The sequence below is a fragment of the Pituophis catenifer genome, unplaced genomic scaffold (assembly GCF_029215685.1).
Source record: "Pituophis catenifer annectens isolate HBS135680 unplaced genomic scaffold, rPitCat1.0.hap2 SCAF_3, whole genome shotgun sequence".
Lineage (NCBI taxonomy): Eukaryota > Metazoa > Chordata > Lepidosauria > Squamata > Colubridae > Pituophis > Pituophis catenifer.
In genome coordinates this window covers 213,465,230-213,487,199 of record NW_027256883.1, presented here as the reverse complement: position 1 = coordinate 213,487,199, position 21,970 = coordinate 213,465,230, and positions in this window count along the sequence as shown.

The following is a 21,970-nucleotide window of genomic DNA, read 5'->3' as shown; positions in this document are numbered from 1 at the left end:
AATCACATTCTCCAATTAACCACTTTGGCTGGCTGTGAAATCCAACACCCTCCTTCTGACTGCGGTCAGGAAGAATGTATGGAATGCGCTTCAGTTAGGGAAATCAATCAGCTCTATCAGTTCTCCCTCCCTCCTGCTCATGGCAACTTGAAAGCTTTGCAAGTTGACATCTATTGCTTGAGCAGGGGGTTGGACTAAATGACCTCCAAGATCCCTTCCAGCTCTATTCTGATTCTCTCAGAGGTGAAGAAACTTCTTGGTTGAGAAGTGAAACGTCTTCAAAAGAAAAAGCAGAAAGTCCAGTTAGCAATAGCAATAGCCCTTGCAGGCCTCTCTAAGCGGTTTACAGAGTCAGCATAATTGCCCCCAACAATCTGGGTCCTCATTTTACCCACCTCGGAAGGACGGAAGGCTGAGTCGACCTTGAGCCAGTCGGTCAGGATTGAACTGCTGGCAGTGGGCAGAGTTAGTCTGCAATACTGCATTCTAACCACTGGGAGGGAAGGAAGGAGGGAGGGAAGGAAGGAAGGAAGGAAGGAAGGAAGGAAGGAAGGAAGGAAGGAAGGAAGGAATAGCACTTAGACTTATATACCGCTTCATAATACTTTTATAGCCCTCTCTAAGCGGTTTACCCCCAACAATCTGGGTCCTCATTTTACCGACCTCGGAACGACGGAAGGCTGAGTCAACCTTGAGCCTGGTAAGATTTGAACTGCCAAATTGCAGGCAGCCGGTAGTCAGCAGAAGTAGCCTGCAGTACTGCACTCTTAACCACTGCGCCACTGTGGCTCTTGAAGAAGCATCTTTGGGATAACCATGACCTGAATGACTGAGCATAGACACTGCAGAGATAAGACTGGCCCCCACCCTAAAAAGGCCCCGAAGACCTGAACAGGCCTGGAGACCCCAGGGGGATACGGAGTCCACCAACTGGTTGTTTTGATCACGGTCACCAGAAAGTTTGAGGTTCATTGGCGCTTGCATTTGGAATTTTATTTCTCCGAGCTGCCAGAATCGCCCTGAGTCAACTGGGCTGCCAAATCAACCTGAAGCAATGTATTTATTCAACTTAACAAACCGTCCATCTCTCCTGGAGATTTATTTATACATAAATGATGGTAGGAGGGGAAACGCCAGGAAGGAGCAGAAGAGCAGGATGGATCTGCTGCTGAAGGAGGTGGTGAGCTCAAGCCAAGCTCGGTTCGTCTTTTGTCTCTCGTTTTGGAGGAAGAGGAAACCCTGAATACTTGATTGGTGAGAGCTGGACCAAAGAACCTCGATTATGGCAGGGAATGCTGGGTTGTAGACTCGCCAGGAAACCCTTGTAGGAAACCAATCACATCGGGAAACCAAGCCACACTAGGAATGCAGGAAGAGTCCTAGGGAATGAGTCACCATGCAAGTTTCTCGGCCTCCAGGGGGTAGCAAAATCCCATTATATGGACTATCCTGTTTGTGGAAAGTCTGGAGAGATTCTCAGTTCTCCAGGTCACTGTTGTCCCAAAAGTGTTTTTTTTTTTTCAGGAGGCAACTGGACTTCCTTGTTTTTTCTTTTTGAAGACGTTTCGCTCCTCATCCAAGAAGCTTCTTCAGCTCTGGCTGGATGGTGGGGAATGGAAGGATTTATACTCCTTGCAAGACAGCTGGAGATTTGAACCCTTTTAGAGGGTCGTTGAAGCCCTTGGAAGTTTATCTGTGTCCTCAGGGTCACCTGAGTAGTGCTCTTGGTTCCTGTAGTGTGCAATTTTTTCCTCTGGAAATCTGTTCCTACTCCCGCACCATCCAAACGAGGTTCATCCCAAATTGAATAGCTAAAAGTCTTTAAAAAAAAACAAAACAAGAAAGTTTGCTGAGCACATTGTAAGCCGCCCTGAGTCTCCGGAGAAGGGCGGCATATAAATCAAATTTAAAAAAAATTAAATTAAATTAAATTAAAAAACAAAAGTCCAGTTTCCTCCTGAAAAAGCACCTTTGGGACAGCCATGACCTGGAAGATTGAGAATCTCTACAGAATTTTAGCTATACAAGTTGGGACAAACACCCTTGGAATGGTGTAGTCCAGGGGTCAGCAACCTGCGTCCCTGGAGCCGCATGTGGCTCTTTCACCCCTCTGCTGCGGCTCCCTGTCACTCAAAATATGCGTCACAACCACCAATGTGTGACACCCGCCGGCACACCATGTATTGAGCTTTCCAACCTCCAGTAGGCCAACCATGGATAAATCCAAGAAAAGAAAAGTTTCAGAAGAAAACAGAACGTTTAATTCAACTATATATGCTAGTTTTGTGGCTGCTCAAGAAATAGGAAGATTATTTTTTTTTTTGTGGCTCCCGGTGTTTTCTTTTCTGTGGGAAAGTGGTCCAAATGGCTCTTTGAGTGTTTAAGGTTGCAGAGCCCTGGTGTAGGAGTATGAACAGATTTCCAGAGAAAAAATTGCAGACTACAAGAACCAGGAGCACCACTCAGGTGAGCCTGAGGACACAGATAAACTCCAAGTGGCCTCAACGACCCTCTAAAAGGATGCAAATGACCAGCTGTCTTGCAAGGAATATAAATCCTTCCCTTCCCCACTGTCCTGACAGAGCTGAAGAAGCTTCTTGGATGAGAAGCGAAACGTCTTCAAAAAGAAAAAACAAGTCCAGTTGCCTCCTGAAAAAGCACCTTTGGGAGATCCTATTCGTGGCAGCCAGAAAACCCAACGTGAATTACATCCATCGTCCCCTGCATTCTCTTCTGGAGCAGGTGTCCAAGTCTGTATTTGGATCTCAGGGGCTGCCCCAAAGAAGAGGAGGTCAAAACTATTCTCCAAAGGAAAAAGGAACAGCAACGGATGGAAACTCATCAAGGAGAGAAGCAACCTGGAATTAAGGAGAAACTTCCTGACAGTGAGGACAATTAAACAGTGGAACTGCTCGCCACCAGAAGTTGTGGGTGCTTCATCGCTGGAGGTTTTTAAGAAGAGATTGGACAACCATTTGTCTGAAGTGGTATAGGGTTTCCTGCCTGAGCAGGGGGTTGGACTAGAAGACCTCCAAGGTCCCTCCCAACTCTTCTGTTATTTTGTTATTCTGAGTTAAGATGTTTTTGTCTTTGGTTCTGTTTTCATTTAAAGGCTAGTCCCTGGGGTTTTTTTTTTAGCTAGGTGGACTGTAAACTAAAAGAAAAATACAAAGCTGGGAACACTGGGAAGAGCCCAAGATTAGTTATTGCTAATAAAATCAATTTTTTCCAGCCAAGGTTTGGATTTCTCTTTGATTAGTTTCCATCGGTTACTTCTTGTCCGGCCATCTGGTCCTTTGGAGAATAGCTTCACTCCCTCTTCTTTGGGGCAGCCCCTTAAATTTTGGAACACTGCTATCAAGTGACTCCCTCGTCCTTCTTTTCATTAAATTAGAAATACCCAATTCCCGCAACCGTTCTTTGTGTGTTTTATCCTCCAGCTCCCTAATCATCTTTGTTGCTCTTCTCTGCATTCTTTCCAGAGTCTCAACATCTTTTTGTGTCACGGCGACCAAACGCGGAGGCATATAACATGCATCTCATTTAACATATAAAATTTAGCAATTAACATTTTACAGAGACGGAGAAAGAAGGGCAAAAGTATAGCAGCTCTCAGGATGACGTACATTGCAAAATAGAATGGAATGGAACAGGAACTAAGGATAGGATAGGATAGGATAGGATAGGATAGGATAGGATAGGATAGGATAGAATAAAAGAGAAGAGAAGGAGAAGAGAAGGAGAAGGAGAAGAGAAGAGAATTAGGATAGGATAGGATAGGATAGGATAGGATAGGATAGGATAGGATAGGATAGGATAGGATAGGATATTGGAATGAATAGAATAGAATAAATAGAATAGAATAAATAGAATAGAATATAGAATAGAATGAGAATGAGAAGAGAAGAGAATTAGGATAGGATAGGATAGGATAGGATAGGATAGGATAGGATAGGATAGGATAGGATAGGATAGGATAGGATATTGGAATGAATAGAATAGAATAAATAGAATAGAATAAATAGAATAGAATATAGAATAGAATGAGAATGAGAAGAGAAGAGAATTAGGATAGGATAGGATAGGATAGGATAGGATAGAATAGAATTAGGATAGGATAGGATAGGATATTGGAATGAATAGAATAGAATAAATAGAATAGAATAAATAGAATAGAATATAGAATAGAATGAGAATGAGAAGAGAAGAGAATTAGGATAGGATAGGATAGGATAGGATAGGATAGGATAGGATAGGATAGGATAGGATAGGATAGGATAGGATAGGATAGAATAGAATTAGGATAGGATAGGATAGGATATTGGAATGAATAGAATAGAATAAATAGAATAGAATAAATAGAATAGAATATAGAATAGAATGAGAATGAGAAGAGAAGAGAATTAGGATAGGATAGGATAGGATAGGATAGGATAGGATAGGATAGGATAGGATAGGATAGGATAGAATAGAATTAGGATAGGATAGGATAGGATATTGGAATGAATAGAATAGAATAAATAGAATAGAATATAGAATAGAATGAGAATGAGAAGAGAAGAGAATTAGGATAGGATAGGATAGGATAGGATAGGATAGGATAGGATAGGATAGGATAGGATAGGATAGGATAGGATATTGGAATGAATAGAATAGAATAAAGAAGAGAAGAGAAGAGAAGAGAAGAGAAGAGAAGAGAAGAGAAGAGAAGAGAAGAGAAGAGAAGAGAATTAGGATAGGATAGGATAGGATAGGATAGAATAGAATAGAATAGAATAGAATAGAATAGAATAGAATAGAATAGAATAGTTGGAAGGGACCTTAGAGGTCTTCTAGTCCAACCCCCTCCTTAGGCAGGAAACCTATACCATTTCCAGTGTTGGAGAATTCACAACTTCTGGAGGCAAGTTGTTGTTCCACTGGGTAATTGTCCTCACTGTTAGGAAGTTTGTCCTTAGTTCTAAGTTGCTTCTCTCCATGATTAGTTTCCACCCATTGCTTCTTGTCCTGCCTTCAGGTGCTTTGGAGAATAGCTTGACTCCCTCTTCTTTGGGGCAGCCGCTGAGATACTGGAAGACTGCTATCATGTCTCCCCTCTTTTCATCAAACTAGACCTACCCAGTTCCTGCAACCATTCTTCATATGTTTTAGCCTCCAGTCCCCTAATCCTCTTTGTTGCTCTTCTCTGCATTCTTTCTAGAGTCTCAACATCTTTTTTTACATCATGGCGACCAAAACTGAATGCAATATTCCAAGTGTGGCCTTACCAAGGCCTTATAAAGTGGTATTAACACTTCACGTGATCTTGATTCTATCCTTCTGTTAATGCAGCCTAGAACTGTGTTGGCTTTTTTGGCAGCTGCTGCACACGGCTGGCTCCTATTTAAGTGGTAGAGAAACACCACGGTCTACTCCGGATGTGTACATGTACATGGCGAGAGAAAAAAATCTTTTGAGTTTACCAGACGGATGGCCCAGGGAACGAAGACGTTCCAGAATCTGGCGGTCCTGCTAGAAATAGTTTGAAACCTCCTCCCAGAGGGGAGCCACAGAAACAGACCGTAAAGAGGGTGTGGGGGGGTGTGGGGGGGTGTGGGGGGTCTCTCACAATGCTTTGAATTCATCATGGATTTGGGTGACCGGAAGGGATGTGCTCAGAAAAAAAATTACCCCTGCGAACTTTAGCCCATTTTAAGATCTGTAATTGACTCTGTGCAACTAATCTGGGGGTTTCGTTGCCGCAGAAAAGCGAAGCCTCCTGGGTTTTTGTCCTTCCCTGGGAAGCTGCTTGTGCAAAGCTTCCCATCGTCCGACATGGCAAGAAACGGCCCCGGGGAGGACCCAGCTGCATCGTCCAGCCTTTTGCTTCTGACCACAGCCGGTCCTCAACTTACGACCGTTCATTTAGTGACCGTTCCAAGTCACAACAGCTCTGGAAAAAAAAGTGGCTTGTGACCGGTTTTTGTACTTAACGACCGTCGTAGCGTCCCTGAGGTCAACATGATCAAAATTCGGATTCTTGCCAACGGGGTTCGTATTTATGACGGTCGCAGCGTCCCAGGAGTCACGTGATTTCCCCTCCTCCCCCCACTTTTGCGACCTTCGGACAAGCCAAGTCCATGTGGAAGCCAGATTCACTTAACAACCAGGTTACTGCAGTGATTCACTTAATAACTGGGGAAAGAAAGATCTTAAAAGGGGGCGAAAAAAGTCACCGAACTCGTGTCTCCCCGAACAGCAGAAATGTTGGGCTGAATTGTGGTCGTAAGACGAGGACTCTCCCTGTAAACAGAGCAAAACTTCTCTTGGCTTCTTTCTGGATCTTTTTCACCGGGGCGAAGTTTATAGCTCTCTAATGAAACTGCCTTGTAAAGGGAATCAGATGTTCCACATAGCTGGAAAGGAGCCAGGAATCACTGGAAAATTGGCCGAAAAATGCATTTTCCTTTGGAATTCTTCCTTTCCTTGTGGAGTTGTTGATTAGCACGTTGGCGTTCGCGTTATTATTTCCTATTAAACATCTTTCCCGTTTCCCAGCATCTTGTTGTCTGGTCTGTTAGCCAGCTGTGGGGGGGGGGGGGGGGTTCCTCTACGGGCAGTCCTTGCCTTATGACTGTGATGGGGACCAGAATTTACATTACAGGTAGTCCTCGATGTACGACTGCAATGGAGCTCAGAATTAATGTAGCGAAGGGAGAAATTTGTTAAGTGAGTTTTGCCTCATTTTCCCGACTTTTCTTATCAACGTTGTTAAGTGAATCACTGCAGTTCTGAAACGAGTAACACAGTCGGTAAGTGAATCCAACTTCGCTACTGACTTTGCTTGTCAGAAGTCGCAAAAGGAGATCATGTGACTCCGGGACGCTGCAACCGTCATAAAATATGAGTCAGTTGCCAAGCGTTGAAATTTTGCAGCATCCCCACGGTCAGGGAATTTGGACGCTTAGTAACTGACCCATATTTATGACGGTTGCAGCATCCCGGGAACATGCGATCCCTTATTTGCGACCTTCTGACAAGCAAAGTCAACGGGAAGCCTGATTCACTTAACAACGCAGTTACTAATATAGCAACTGCAGTGATTCCTTTTAACAATTGTGGCAAGGAAGGTCGTAAAATGGGGCAAAATTCATTTAACAAATGTCTCACTTAGCCACAGAAGGAGTCAACTTATTTTCCAAAGCACCCGAAGGCCAGACAGGGAATAATGGATGGAAAGTAATCAAGGAGAGAAGCAACCTGGAATTAAGGAGCTGACAGAACGCTGACAGAAACTTCCTGACAGTGAGAACAATTAACCCGTGGAACTGCTTTCCACCAGAAGTTGTGGGAGCTTCATCACTGGAGGCTTTCAAGAAGAGACTGGACTGCCATCTGTCAGAAATGGTGTAGGGTCTCCTGCTTGGGTAGGGGGTTGGACTAGATGACCTACAAGGTCCCGTCCAACTCTGTTAATCTGTGAAAGAGGAGGTCAATCTACTCTACAAAGCACCTGAAGGCAGGACAAGGAATAATGGATGGAAGCTGAACAAGGAGAGATTCAACCGGGAAATAAGGAGGAATTTCCTGACAGTGAGAACAATCAATCGATGGAACAGAAGTTGCCACCCGAAGTTGTGGGAGCTTCATCACTGGAGGCTTTCAAGAAGAGACTGGACTGCCATCAGTCAGAAATGGTGTAGGGTCTCCTGTTTGAGTGGAGGGTTGGACTAGATGACCTCCAAGGTCCCTCCCAACTCTGTTATTCTGTTAAAGCACAGCCATGAACAGAGATTTTTTTTTTTAATTTGATTTATATGCTGCTCTTCTCCGGAGACTCAGGGTGGCTTACAGTGCGTTAAGCAATAGCCTTCATCCTTTTGTATATTTATACAAAGTCAGCTTGCCCCCACAATCCGGGTCCTCAATTTACCTACCTTAGAAAGGATGGAAGGCTGAGTCAACCTAGAGCCTGGTGAGATTCGAACTTACAGTAGTTGCAGACAGCTGGTGTTAATCACAATGCTTTTAGTCTGCTGAGCCACCAGGCCCTTCTCTTGAATTGAGGTTCAAGCCAACATCTAGATAACAGGGACAAGCAACCAAGTAAGTATAAAATAATATCCTCGTGATGGAGCTACCAAGGAGAAAAACCACACCCATACTACCCACACTGGCAGGGGAAGCTGCTGCCAGACTACAAGATCTAAATCAAAGGAGCCCAAGTTTCATATTACGGTCTTTATTTACTGAGGCAAGTGATCCTTAACGCAACTCTTTGTCTTTCAAAGTCTTCTTGGGACCCATCAAAATTTCTGAATGGAAGCTGAGCTTAGGAGATGGGAGGGAGAGGGTTTAGGGTGTTTTTAAAATGTCCCCTTAAAAAAAAAAAATACTCTGAGCGTCTTAAAATAGAGATGAATCATGAATTCACATTTCAAGCTAAGAACAAAGATAAGAGGCTCCTGGGAGCAGTGGTCCTTTCTCACCCCCTCCCACTCCCCACCTCCCAAAATCTGACCTTTTGCCTTCGCATGTTGTTTCCTTTGGACAACATCTGCCCACCAATCCTTCTTCCTCAATCACACACAAGTGGCGCACAAGCAGTTCACTCTTTGTAGCCCAACATTTCGGATTCCATCCCACATCCGTGTGGCTGCATATATTATATCTCTGGTCTCTGGGATTTCCAAAGCTGCACACATATGTAATTAAAGATGCTGGGTTAAGAAAGAGTGGAATAGAGAATATTTCAGGACAATTGCAAAATCACATCCAAAAAATCATTTTTCTCTCATTTTACTTATTTCTATCTATTTCTATATCTATCTATCTATCTATCTATCTATCTATCTATCTATCTATCTATCTATCTATCGGTTCAATTTATATGCCGCCCTTCTCCGGAGACTCAGGGCGGTTTACAATGCGTTAAGCAATAGCCTTCATACTTTTGTATATACCTGCTTAGTGGGGCTTTCCCCCCCCCAGTGGTGTTTTATTTTTATACAAAGTCATCTTATTGCCCCCACAATCTGGGTCCTCATTTTACCTACCTCGAAAGGATGGAAGGCTGAGTCAACCTTGAGCCTGGTGAGATTCGAACTCACAGTAATTGCAGGCAGCTGGTGCTATTTAACAGCACTTTAGTCTGCTGCGCCACCAAGGCTCTGTCTATCTATCATGCATCTATCTATCATCTATTCCTACCTGCCTGCCTGCCTACTTCTCTCTCTATCTGTCATCTATATCTATCTATCTATCTATCTATCTATCATGCATCTTATCTATCATCTGTTCCTGCCTACCTACCTCTCTCTCTATCTGTCATCTATATCTATCTATCTATCTATCTATCTATCTATCTATCTATCTATCTATCTATATATCTTTGGATTTTGGATTTTTAATCTTTTGCATAAAATAAAAATTAAAGAAGAAGAACAAAATAAAACAGGAGAGGAGACAGTGGGCATCCTTATTTTGTTCCTTTTTGTATCTCACAGGGTTGATTACAACTCCATTAATAACTTTTCTCCTTTCTGTGAAGTTTAAATCAATATTATAAAGTTCTCTCCAAAATTCTCATCTTCCAAAACCTTTGAACAAAAGAAGGTAGGAAACCTTTGTTTGTCTCCTGCACAATTTTTGGACACCTCTTGGGACGTACGCATCAATTGTGGCTTTTTGTTTCTTTGCAACAGGTAAATCAAGGTTAGAATGGCATATCCAACCCGCTGGCTTAGCTTGACGGGAGAATCTAGTTTGTTATGACAAAGAAAAATTGTCCCTTTCGTCGGTCGAAGGTCCAACAAATTATAACCTAACAAAGCCCTGGCTGCAAGTAATTCTCTTCGCTGCAGCAGCTCAGATTTTAAACAACTTGCAAAAAAACCCGTTTAGCTTCCATGTAATCAGCTCAATTCTTGGAAAATTCCCCTTGTGTTCACTCATCCTATTTAAAAAAAAAAAACTGCAGCACAGCAGATGCTCCCTAGAAGGAAAACACACAGCAAGGAAACGGCCGTAAGATTGGATGCCTTGGCAATGGTACAGTGAATTGAGGGCTCAGTCTGAGCATAACTTGTTAGAAAGATGCCAAGAACAGTGATGGCTAACCTTTTTGCCATTGTGTGCCAGGAGGGAGGGGGTGGGGGGGTCGTACACGCGTGTGCCCACGCCCATAATTCTATGCGCCCCGCCCCCGTGCATGCATGCAAGACACCCCTCCCACGCTCCCCATGTTCCTGGCATGCGATGATCCGGTAGGCCCATTTTTCTCTCTTACCATGGTCCAGAGCCTTTCTAGGAGTCTGGGGAGGTTGAAAACAGCCTTCCCCACCCCCACCCCTAGAGGCCCTCTGGAGGCCAAAAACAGCCTTTGGGATCAGAAGTTGGCAAACGGGCCGTTTTTGGCCTCCGGGGGTGGGTGGGGAAGGCTGTTTTCGCCCTCCCCAGACTCCTAGAAAGGCTCTGGAGGCTGGGGGCAGCAAAAAACGGGTCTTCCCCACCACTGCCCAAAGTCCTCCGGAGGCAGGAAAGAGCCTGTTTCCCTACTTCTGGTGGCCCCAGAAGGCCCGAAAATCAGTTGGCGTGCACCGGAGCTGAGCTCGCGTGCCCACCGATATGGCTACACGTGCCATAGGTTCGCCATCACGGCCCTAGAAAGTGTGCAGAGAAGAGCTACAAAGTGAGGGAAGACCCCCCCTCCACCTCTCCTAGAAGAATGAAATATTTTGAGAAATATTTAAAAAGGCAGAATATTATATTTCCCCTAAAAGAGAAATAGAAATCTTAAGGGAGACAAAAACTCAGAGCCCCAGCTCCTTTCCCCCCAGCAGATATTTTGTGCCCATTAAGAAAGACTGGGCCATCCTATCTACGAAACAAAAGATCTTCAGCTCCAGAGTGATGGGATTAAGAAGAACAGATCCTTCAGGACATCGTAGGATTAACCCACTACCATTTAACAGCAGAGCTCACTACATTGCCCCATCCCCTAAGGACATTGCATCACCTTCCAAACTTCAACCAAACTTAGCTCAGACCAACCTATAGAGCCAGCTATGACCTCTACATAACCCCTGCAACAGCCAATAGAATACATGGTTCTTGCACAGGAACAGGAAGCTCAAGTGCAAAGCCCAAGAGAAGGTATAAATACCCTTCACTCTCAACTCCCTGTGGTCAGCTGCACCAGGACCTCGAACCCATGTGGTTCTGCTTCACCATTAAACCATCTTTCCAATCAGCCTCCATGTTTCCAGTGTCTTTCTCCCGGCTTGGCACTGAACCCCAATGAATATTTCTCCCAACAAAAAATAATAAACAATCTGGGTGCTAAATCGTACGATGAACGGTTGAGGGAACTAGATATGTCTGGTCTAACGAAGAGAAGGATAGGGAAGGACAGGATCAATATCTTCCAGGACTTGAGGGGCCGTCACAGAGAAGAAGGGGTCCATCTGTTCTCCAAAACACCTGAGGGCAGGAGAAGAAGCAACAGGTGGAAACTAATCAAGGAGAGAAGCAACCTAGAACTAAAGGAGAAACTTCCTTACAGTGAGGACAATTAACCAGTGGAACAGCTTCCTTTCAGAAGTGGTGGGTGCTCCATCACTGGAGGTCTTCAAGAAAGCCATTTGTCCGGAGTGGTGTAGGGTCTCCTACTTGAGTAGGTGGTTGGATTAGAAGACCTCCAAAATACCTTCCAACTCTGTTATTCTGTATTCTGCAAGGGTTCATGAGTGCAGAGAAGAGCAACAAAGACGATTAGGGGACTGGAGGCTAAAACATATGAAGAACGGTTGCAGGAACTGGGTATGTCTAGTCTAATGAAGAGAAGGACTAGGGGAGACATGATAGCAGTCTTCCAATATCTCAGGGGTTGCCGCAAAGAAAAAGGGGTCAAATTATTCTCCAAAGGACCAAAAAGAAGAACAAGAAGCAATGGATGGAAACTAATCAGTGGAACTATTTGCCTTCAGAAGTTGTGGAAGCTCCATCACTGGAGGCTTTTAAGAAGAGACTGGACAGCCATTTGTCCGGAATGATATACAGTCAGGTCCAGAAATATTGGGACATCGACACAATTCTAACATCTTTGGCTCTATACACTACCACAATGGAGTTGGAATGAAACAAACACAATGTGCGTTAACTGCAGACTGTCAGCTTTAATTTGAGGGTATGTACATCCAACTCAGGTGAACGGTGTAGGACTTACAGCAGTTTGCATATGTACCTCCCACTTGTTAAGGGACCAAAAGTAATGGGACAGAATAATAATCATAAATCAAACTTTCTCTTCTTAATATTTGGTTGCAAATCCTTTGCAGTCAATCACAGCCTGAAGTCTGGAACGCATAGACATCACCAGACGCTGGGTTTCATCCCTGGTGATGCTCTGCCAGGCCTCTACTGCAACTGTCTTCAGTTCCTGCTTGTTCTTGGGGCATTTTCCCTTCAGTTTTGTCTTCAGCAAGTGAAATGCATGCTCAATGGGATTCAGGTCAGGTGATTGACTTGGCCATTGCATAACATTCCACTTCTGTCCCTTCAAAAACTCTTTGGTTGCTTTTGCAGTATGCTTTGGGTCATTGTCCATCTGCACTGTGAAGCGCCGTCCAATGAGTTCTGCAGCATTTGGCTGAATGTGAGCAGATAATATTGCCCAAAACACTTCAGAATTCATCCTGCTGCTTTTGTCAGCAGTCACATCATCAATAAATACAAGAGAACCAGTTCCATTGGCAGCCATACATGCCCATGCCATGACACTACCACCACCATGCTTCACTGATGAAGTGGTATGCTTAGGATCATGAGCAATTCCTTTCCTTCTCTATACTCTTCTCTTCCCATCACTCTGGTACAAGTTGATCTTGGTCTCATCTGTCCATAGGATCTTGTTCCAGAACTGTGAAGGCTTTGTTAGATGTTGTTTGGCAAACTCTAATCTGGCCTTCCTGTTTTTGAAGCTCACCAATGGTTTACATCTTGTGGTGAACCCTCTGTATTCACTCTGGTGAAGTCTTCTCTTGATTGTTGACTTTGACACACATACACCTATCTCCTGGAGAGTATTCTTGATCTGGCCAACTGTTGTGAAGGGTGTTTTCTTCACCAGGGAAAGAATTCTTCGGTCATCCACCACACTTGTTTTCCATGGTCTCCCGGGTCTTTTGGTGTTGCTGAGCTCACCGGTGCATTCCTGCTTTTTGAGAATGTTTCAAACAGTTGTTTTGGCCATGCCTAATGTTCTTGCTATCTCTCTGATGGGTTTGTTTTGTTTCTTCAGCCTAATGATGGCTTGCTTCACTGATAGTGACAGCTCTTTGGATCTCATCTTGAGTTGACAGCAACAGATTCCAAATGCAAATAGCACACTTGAAATGAACTCTGGGCCTTTTATCTGCACATTGTAATTGGGGTATTGAGGGAATATCACACACCTGGCCATGGAACAACTGAGAAGCCAATTACTGAGAGTCCCATTACTTTTGGTCCCTTAACAAGTGGGAGGTACATATGCAAACTGCTGTAAGTCCTACACTGTTCACCTGAGTTGGATGTACATACCCTCAAATTAAAACTGACAGTCTGCAGTTAACGCACATTGTGTTTGTTTCATTCCAACTCCATTGTGGTGGTGTATAGAGCCAAAGATGTTAGAATTGTGTCGATGTCCCAATATTTCTGGACCTTACTGTAGGACAATGATGGCTAACCTTTTTGCCGTTGTGTGCCAAAAGTGGGGAGACCGCAGGGGGATCACTCACACATGTCCACACCCATAATTCAATGGAACCACCACCCCCCGCGCATGCAGATGGGACCCCCCCGCACTCCCCCTGCTTTTGGCACATGATGGCCCAGTGGGCCCGGTAGGCCTGTTTTTCGCCCCCCCAGAGGCTTTCTTGGAGCCTGGGGAGGGCGAAAACGGCCTTCCCCACCCCACCCCCGGAGGTCCTCCAGAGGCCGGAAATGGCCCATTTCTCGACTTCCGGTGGGCTCGGAAGGCCCGAAAATCAGCTGGCCAGTGTGCTCATGCATGCTGGAGCTAAGCTAGGGCAACACTTGCGTGCCCACAGATATGGCTTCACATGCCACCTGTGGCCATAGGTTCGCCATCACGGGTATAAGATCTCTCGCTTAAGCAAGATAACACCAGACATGTCACTGGAAGGCAAAAAAATCACAAAACCGTGACTTCACTTATTTTGGCCACGTGATGGAAGGGAATTCTCTGGAGAAAGCAATTTTGTTGGGAAGACTTAGCGGTAAAAGGCAACCAGGCCGCCAAAGAACTCGGTGGCTGGACACCGTCAAAGCTGACACCGGCCAGAGCATCGGAAAATTCAAAGAAGCAGCACAAGATCGGGAGGCGTGGAGAGACCACCTGGCCTACAGAATCAACAGGAGTCAGTCCCGTCTGAATGGATAACAGTAGCAGCAGCAGCACTGCTTAAACAGGAGGGTGGACTAGAAGACCTCCGGGGTCCCTTCCAATTCTGTTATTCGATGGAATAGATTGCCTGCAGGACAAAGTTCCAAATAGCGCAGTCTTGGAACGCGCTGGAATTTCTAGCATGTATATACACTATTGAAACAGTGTTGTGGCTCCGTTACCTGAGCCTGTGTCATCAGCAGGAGAGGACTCCGAGAGTGAAGGAGAGGAGTTGGCAAGGCCTCCCTCTCCAGGACCCTCCTCTCTGGCAATGCCTTCGGTGTCCGCCGAAGGGCAAGAGATAGGGCCAGGGCCAAGCACGTCCACGCAGCCATAGGTGGACAGTGATGAGGGTAATGAGTCTTGGCTGGATCCACGTCACAGAGATAAGCACGCGCAACAGAAGAAAAGGCGTGCCCGAGATTAGGCTGAGTCACTGGACCACACCCCACAGGGTATAAAAGGGAGCGTGGTGGCCAGTCAAGCCTTGTGACGAACAAACCTGAAAGCTTCCACGCCATTCTGCATTGCCGGACTTTTTGCTATAGACTTTGCTGGATTATCTCTGGACTTGACTGACTCTGTAATTATTCAGCTGTTTCTTTTGATGTACCAGAAGCGGGGAGAAGTTATCTCTCCTCTTCGTAAGTAATAAACTCTTGGCAGGCAGCCACTAGGTTGTTGCCAAGTTCCGTTATCATAAGGAAAAAGATTTTGCCGGCTGGTTTGGTCTTTAACTCTTGAACGTCTGTTGGTGTGTGTGCATGTGGGACGGGGACAGAACAAACAGCAACGTCTACGCTGGCTGGGGCGTGTCGTGAGAATGGCCGATGGTCGGATTCCGAAAGATCTCCTGGATGGAGAATTAGTGCAGGGAAAGCGCCTCAGAGGGAGACCACAGCTGCGATATAAGGATATCTGCAAGAGGGACCTAAAGGCCCTGGCAATGGACATTAACGACTGGGAAAACTTGACCTCCGATCGTTCAGCTTGGAGGCTAAAGACGCAGCATGGCCTTCTCCCCTTCTCCTGTTCGGCAGGCCGAGGCAAAGAGGGAGTCCCGGAACCAGTGAAATCTGGGGGCTGGGCAGGGGACAGAATGCATCTGCCCTCAGTGTGGAAGGGATGGCCACTCTCAAATTGGCCTTTTTAGTCACACCAGATGCTGTTTTAGGACCTCTTTCCAGAGCACGATACCATAGTCCCATGATGGTGAACCTATGGCACGGGTGCCACAGGTGGCACACGGAGCCATATTGGTGGGCACGCAAGTGTTGCCCTAGCTCAGCTCCAGCATGCATGCGCGCACCGGCCAACTGATTTTCAGGCCTTCCGGTCCCACCGGAAGTCGGGAAACTGGCTGTTTCCGGCCTCCGGAAGGCCTCTGGGTGGATGGGGAAGGCTGTTTTTGCCCTCCCCAGGCGCCTAGAAAGTCTCTGGAGCCTGGGGAAGTGGAAAAACGGGCCTACCGGGCCATCGCGTGCCAAAAGCAGGGGAAAGTGTGTGTGGGGGGCATCACGGAAGGAAGGGCGGGGCGCAATGAATTATGGATGTGGGTACCCACATCTGTCACCACCACCCCGCTCCTCCCGCTTTTGGCACGCGACGGCAAAAAGGTTAGCCGTCACTGCCATAGTCTCTTGAGACTGAAGGATGCCAATGAGATTGCCTGCAGGAATGGTGGCTGCTCCATCATTGGATGTTTCCAATAACAGACTGAATTTGACCGGCATGATCTAATGTCCCTCGCCTCTTGCAGGGGGTTGGACTAGAAGACCTCCGAGGTCCCGTTCACCCCTACGATTCTATATTCTGTTACACCAGTGTTTCTCAACCTTGGAAGCTTGAAGATGGGTGGACTTCAACTCCCAGAATCCCCCAGCCAGCGCTGCTGGCTGGGGGATTCTGGGAGTTGAAGTCCACCCATCTTCAAGCTACCAAGGTTGAGAAACACTGTGTTACACCAAAGCCTGTTTTTACCTCAGTGAATGGCCGCTGGCCAGCCCTCCTCCCCAAAGGGGTTAGAGACTGAGGGACGGAATTAAATAGGAGTTAACGTATCCCAGATCCGACCGTTTACGACAAGCCCAATCAACCTCCAGCAACGTCTTACCACCACCGGCCAGATGGCTGTCAATTTACCTCCCACCCCCAAACCCTCACGCACCGTTTTCTATTTTTGAAAATCTCAGGGAGGCAGTTAAACAGAAGATAAAGCTAGGAAACTCGTGATTAACGAGCTGCAGTGAGGTTGTGCAGAGAAAACTTGAGTTACTAGGCATTAGGCATGACTGTATACATAGGATTGTGCCACCCAGATGCGTAATTCAAGAGCCAAGAATTTGGGGGTCTCGGGTGGAAAAAAAATGAAATTTTTATGGCTAAAATGATTTGTAAAACCGACACACGTCTCATGTCGCACGTACTTCGGTCTTCAGATTTCACCTATTCTTTCACGGAGAGATGGCATGTCAACATACAGTCTGTTTAGCGACCATTCCAAGTTACGACCATGCTGGAAAAAGCAGGATTTATGACCTGCTTTTTTCATACTTACGACTGTTGCAGCATCCCTGTAGTCGTGCGATTGAAATTAAGATGCTTGGCCATGGACTCATATTTATGACGGACCCCGGGATCACGTGATCCCCTTTTGCGACCTTCTGACGAGCAGAGTCCAATGGAGCAAGCTGGACTCACTTAACAACCGTGTGTGCACTGGCTGGGGAATTCTGGGAGTTGAAGTCCACAAGTTTAAAGTGGCCAAATTGGAGTCCTGCTGGCTGGGGAATTCTGGGAGTTGAAGTCCATAAGTCTTAAAGTGGCCAAATTGGAGTCCTGCTGGCTGGGGAATTCTGGGAGTTGAAGTCCACAAGTCTTAAAGTGGCCAAATTGGAGTCCTGCTGGCTAGGGAATTCTGGGAGTTGAAGTCCTCAAGTAGTGGCCATGTTTGGAGATCTGCTGGCTGGGGAATTCTGGGGGTTGAAGTCCACAAGTCTTAAAGTGGCCAAATTGGAGTCCTGCTGGCTGGGGAATTCTGGGAGTTGAAGTCCTCAAGTAGTGGCCATGTTTGGAGATCTGCTGGCTGGGGAATTCTGGGAGTTGAAGTCCACAAGTCTTAAAGTGGCCAAATTGGAGTCCTGCTGGCTGGGGAATTCTGGGAGTTGAAGTCCTCAAGTCTTAAAGTGGCCATGTTTGGAATCCTGCTGGCTGGGGAATTCTGGGAGTTGAAGTCCACAAGTCTTAAAGTTACCAAGTTTGGAGTCCTGCTGGCTGGGGAATTCTGGGAGTCGAAGTCCTCAAGTCTTAAAGTGGCCAAATTTGGAGACCCCTGTTCTTAGAGTCCTCTGTATTTTGCCCAAGCCGCAGCCCTTTGGCTGCTTCTAATCCCTGCCCAGATGTGGTGGTTATCTCCCGACAATTTCCTGTGTTTGCGCCCCGCATTTTTTGTGTCGGATCTCACTGTTTCCATTCCTCCTCTTGCCAACTTTCCATCCGTGGCTCTGCTTTCTCTCCCTCCCCTCCTTTCTCCCTTCCATCTTTTCGCCGCCTCTTGCTGAATGACAACATGGATTTTTAAAAAAAAAATAATAATATTTTTTTTCTTTTTTTGGCAGGACGGGGGTGGGAAGTAGGCAGCGGGACAGGACGGGGGGGTTCTGGAGAGCAGGGGTCCTTGCCTGCATCAGGTCCGCTGAGCTAGAAGTTGGGAGGGGGCTAGGCTTGTGGGGGAGGGGATATTCGGGGAACGTGCAAATGCTTTGCAGGAAATCCCCTTTTTCTTTGGCAAGCACCTTCCTAGTCAGGAGGCAAACACAAGATTTATTTAACAGTTGCAACGCACTTGAGAAATGGATTGTGTTTCTGAGGGGCTCTGCTTAATGAGGGAGGGGCAATTCAGTCGCAAGCAGAGTGCCAAAGGCCCCCCACTTTCTATGGGACAGGACAGCGTGAAGGCTCTAAAATCTCACTTTATGACCGTTTTAGAGGCAATAATATTTGGACAGCGATCCAAATGGACAGAGAGCCAATTTGGCATACTGGTTTAGGTGCTGGCCTAGAAACCAGGTGACTGTGAGTTCTAGTCCTGCCGTAGACACAAAAATCGACTGAGTGACTTTGGGCCAATCAGGAGGAGACAGTGAGTTCTAGTCCCGCCTTAGGCATGAAAGCAGTTGGGTGACTTTGGGCCAATCAACAGGAGATGGGGAGTTCTAGTCGCGCCTTAGGCATGAAAGCCAGCTGGGTGACTTAGGGCCAATCACCAGGAGACAGTGAGTTCTAGTCCCACCTTAGGCATGAAAGCAGTTGGGTGACTTTGAGCCAATCACCAGGAGATGGTGAGTTCTAGTCCCACCTTAGACATGAAAGCCAGTTGGGTGACTTTGGGCCAAATACCAGGAGACAGTGAGTTCTAGTCCCGCCTTAGGCATGAAAGCAATTGGGTGACTTTAGGCCAATCACCAGGAGACGGGGAGTTCCAGTCCCGCCTTAGGCAAGAAAGCCAACTGGGTGACTTTGGGCCAATCACCAGGAGACAGTGAGTTCTAGTCCTGTTTTAGGCATGAAAGCAGTTGGGTGACTTTGGGCCAATCACCAGGAGATGGGGAGTTCTAGTCGCGCCTTAGGCATGAAAGCCAGCTGGGTGACTTAGGGCCAATCACCAGGAGACAGTGAGTTCTAGTCCCACCTTAGACATGAAAGCCAGTTGGGTGACTTTGGGCCAAATACCAGGAGACAGTGAGTTCTAGTCCCGCCTTAGGCATGAAAGCAATTGGGTGACTTTAGGCCAATCACCAGGAGATGGGGAGTTCCAGTCCTGCCTTAGGCATGAAAGCCAACTGGGTGACTTTGGGCCAATCACCAGGAGACGGTGAGTTCTAGTCCCACTTTAGGCATGAAAGCAGTTGGGTGACTTTGGGCCAATCACCAGGAGACGGGGAGTTCCAGTCCTGCCTTAGGCATGAAAGCCAGCTGGGTGACTTTGGGCCGATCACCAGGAGACGGTGAGTTCTAGTCCCACCTTAGGCATGAAAGCAGTTGGGTGACTTTGGGCCAATCACCAGGAGACGGGGAGTTCTAGTCCCGCCTTAGGCATGAAAGCCAACTGGGTGACTTTGGGCCAATCACCAGGAGACGGGGAGTTCTAGTCCCGCCTTAGGCATGAAAGCCAACTGGGTGACTTTGGGCCAATCACCAGGAGACGGGGAGTTCTAGTCCTGCCTTAAGTATTAAAGCTGTCCAAGTGATTTTGGGCCACTTCCTCTCTCTCAACTCAACCCAGCTCACAGGGTTGTTGTGGAAAATAGGACGAAAAAAATATGTTGGCCGTATTCCTCACTTTGAATCATTTATAAAAAAAGTAAGTGTTGGATATCAATACATAAAATACATAAATTACATAAACAGGGTCCTTGACGGAGAGGCGGGATACCACCAAGTAGGCTCCTGGGTGATGGGTCACCAGGTCGCCCTGCTTGGAAAAATTTCTGGGCATTACATGTTTCGTGCAACCCAAGCAGACCAGAGGGACGTCCGCCCGTTCCAAACATCTGGAATCTCTGGGAAACTTCAGAATGGGTGCAAGGAGGGAAGCCACCTCCGAATCGCTCCCTGGAGCATGGCCAGTCAGGGCAAAGGGTTCCCAGCCTCTTCTAAAGCTCAGAAGGTCCACTTGGATTTGGCTGCAAACAGAGCTAAACCAACCGCTTGTTTCCATAAGGAAGAAATGGAGAAGCTAGAATTTGCTGGAAGAATCCTTTCTTCCTCCCCTCCTCCTCCTCTTCCTCCCCCTCCCCCTCTTCCTCCTTTTCTTCCCCTTTTGCCTCCGGCTCTTCCACCTCTTTTTCCTCTCCCTCCTCCTCCTCCCTCTCTTCTTCCTCCTCCTCTTCTTCCCCTTCCCTTTCTTCTCCCATTCTTCCTCCTTCTCCTCTCCCTCTTCTTCCTCTTCCTCCTATTCTTCCTCCCCCTCCTCTTCCTCTCCCTCCTCTTCCTCCTTTTCTTCCTCCTCTTCCTCCCCTTTTCCCCTCTTCCTCCTTTTCTTCCCCTTTTGCCTCCGGCTCTACCACCTCTTTTTCCTCTCCCTCCTCCTCTTCCCTCTCTTCTTCCTCCTCCTCTTCTTCCCCTTCCCTTTCTTCTCCCATTCTTCCTCCTCCTCCTCTCCCTCTTCTTCCTCCTCCTCTTCTTCCTCTCCCCCTCCTCCTTCTCTTCCTCCTCCTCTTCTTCCTCCTCCTCCTCTTCCTCTCCCCCCTCCTCCTTCTCTTCCTCCTCCTCTTCTTCCTCCTCTTCTTCCTCCTCCTTCCTTTTCCCCTCCCGCTCTTCCTCTTCCTCTCCCTCTTTCTCCTCTTCTTCCTCCTCCACCTCTTCCTCCCCTTCCCTTTCCTCTCCCATTCCTCCTCCTCCTCTCCCTCTTCTTCCTCCTCCTCCTCCTCTTCCTCTCCCTCCTCCTTCTCCCTCTCTTCTTCCTCCTCTTCTTCCCCTTCCCTTTCTTCTCCCTCTTCTTCCTCCTCCTCCTCCTCTTCCTCTCCCCCCCTCCTCCTTCTCTTCCTCCTCCTCTTCTTCCTCCTCCTCTTCTTTCTCCTCCTTCCTTTTCCCCTCCCGCTCTTCCTCTTCCTCTCCCTCCTTCTCTTCTTCCTCCTCCACCTATTCCTCCCCTTCCCTTTCCTCTCCCATTCCTCCTCCTCTCCCTCTTCTTCCTCCTCCTCCTCCTCTTCCTCTCCCTCCTCCTTCTCCTCTTCCTCCTCCTCCTCTTCTACCTCCTCCACCTCTTCCTCCCATTCCCCTTGTAGAAAGTCACCACCCTTCTAGAGAATGAAATATTATTAAAAATGCAAGATAGAATATCTCCCCTAAGGGGGAAAAAAATCTTAAGGGAGGCAGAAACCAGTCCCCGTCTCCCTGTTCCCAAGCAGAAACTGAGGAGGCCAGCTATTAAATAATGCAGATGTTGTAAACCATTCAGAAAGACCGGGTCAGACAGAGACTCCAGATAAGCAATTAGGCAAGACAAGATTAGCTCAGGCAAACACCCAGGATTTGCATTTCCCCTTTTGCCAATAGAGCCAGCCACGAACCCATTGAAATCAAAAAGGTATAAAAACCCACCCTCCTCTCAGCTGTCAGCTGTCCCAGAACTGTACACTGTGGTTCTCTCCATCAATAAACTTTCTTTCCAATCAGCCTCCATTTTATTCCCTGCTTGGAACTGGACCTGGATTTTTCTTCCAACATCCTCTTCCTCTTCCCAACCCTCTCTTCTTCCTCCCCTTCTTCCACCTTCCTCCTTTTTCTCCTCCTCCCCCTCCCTCTTTCTCCTTCACCTCTTCTTTTTCCTTCTCCTTCTCCACCCTCCTCTTCTTCCCCCTCCCTCTTCCTCCTTCTCCTCTTCCTTCCTTTTCCTTCTCCACCCTCCTCTTCCTCCTCCTCCCTCTTTCTCCTCCTGTTTTTCATCCTCCTCTTCCTCCCCCCTTCCTTCTCCTCCTCACACTCTCTTCCTCCTCTTCCTCTTCCCAACCCCCTCTTCCTCTTCTTCCTCCCTCTCTT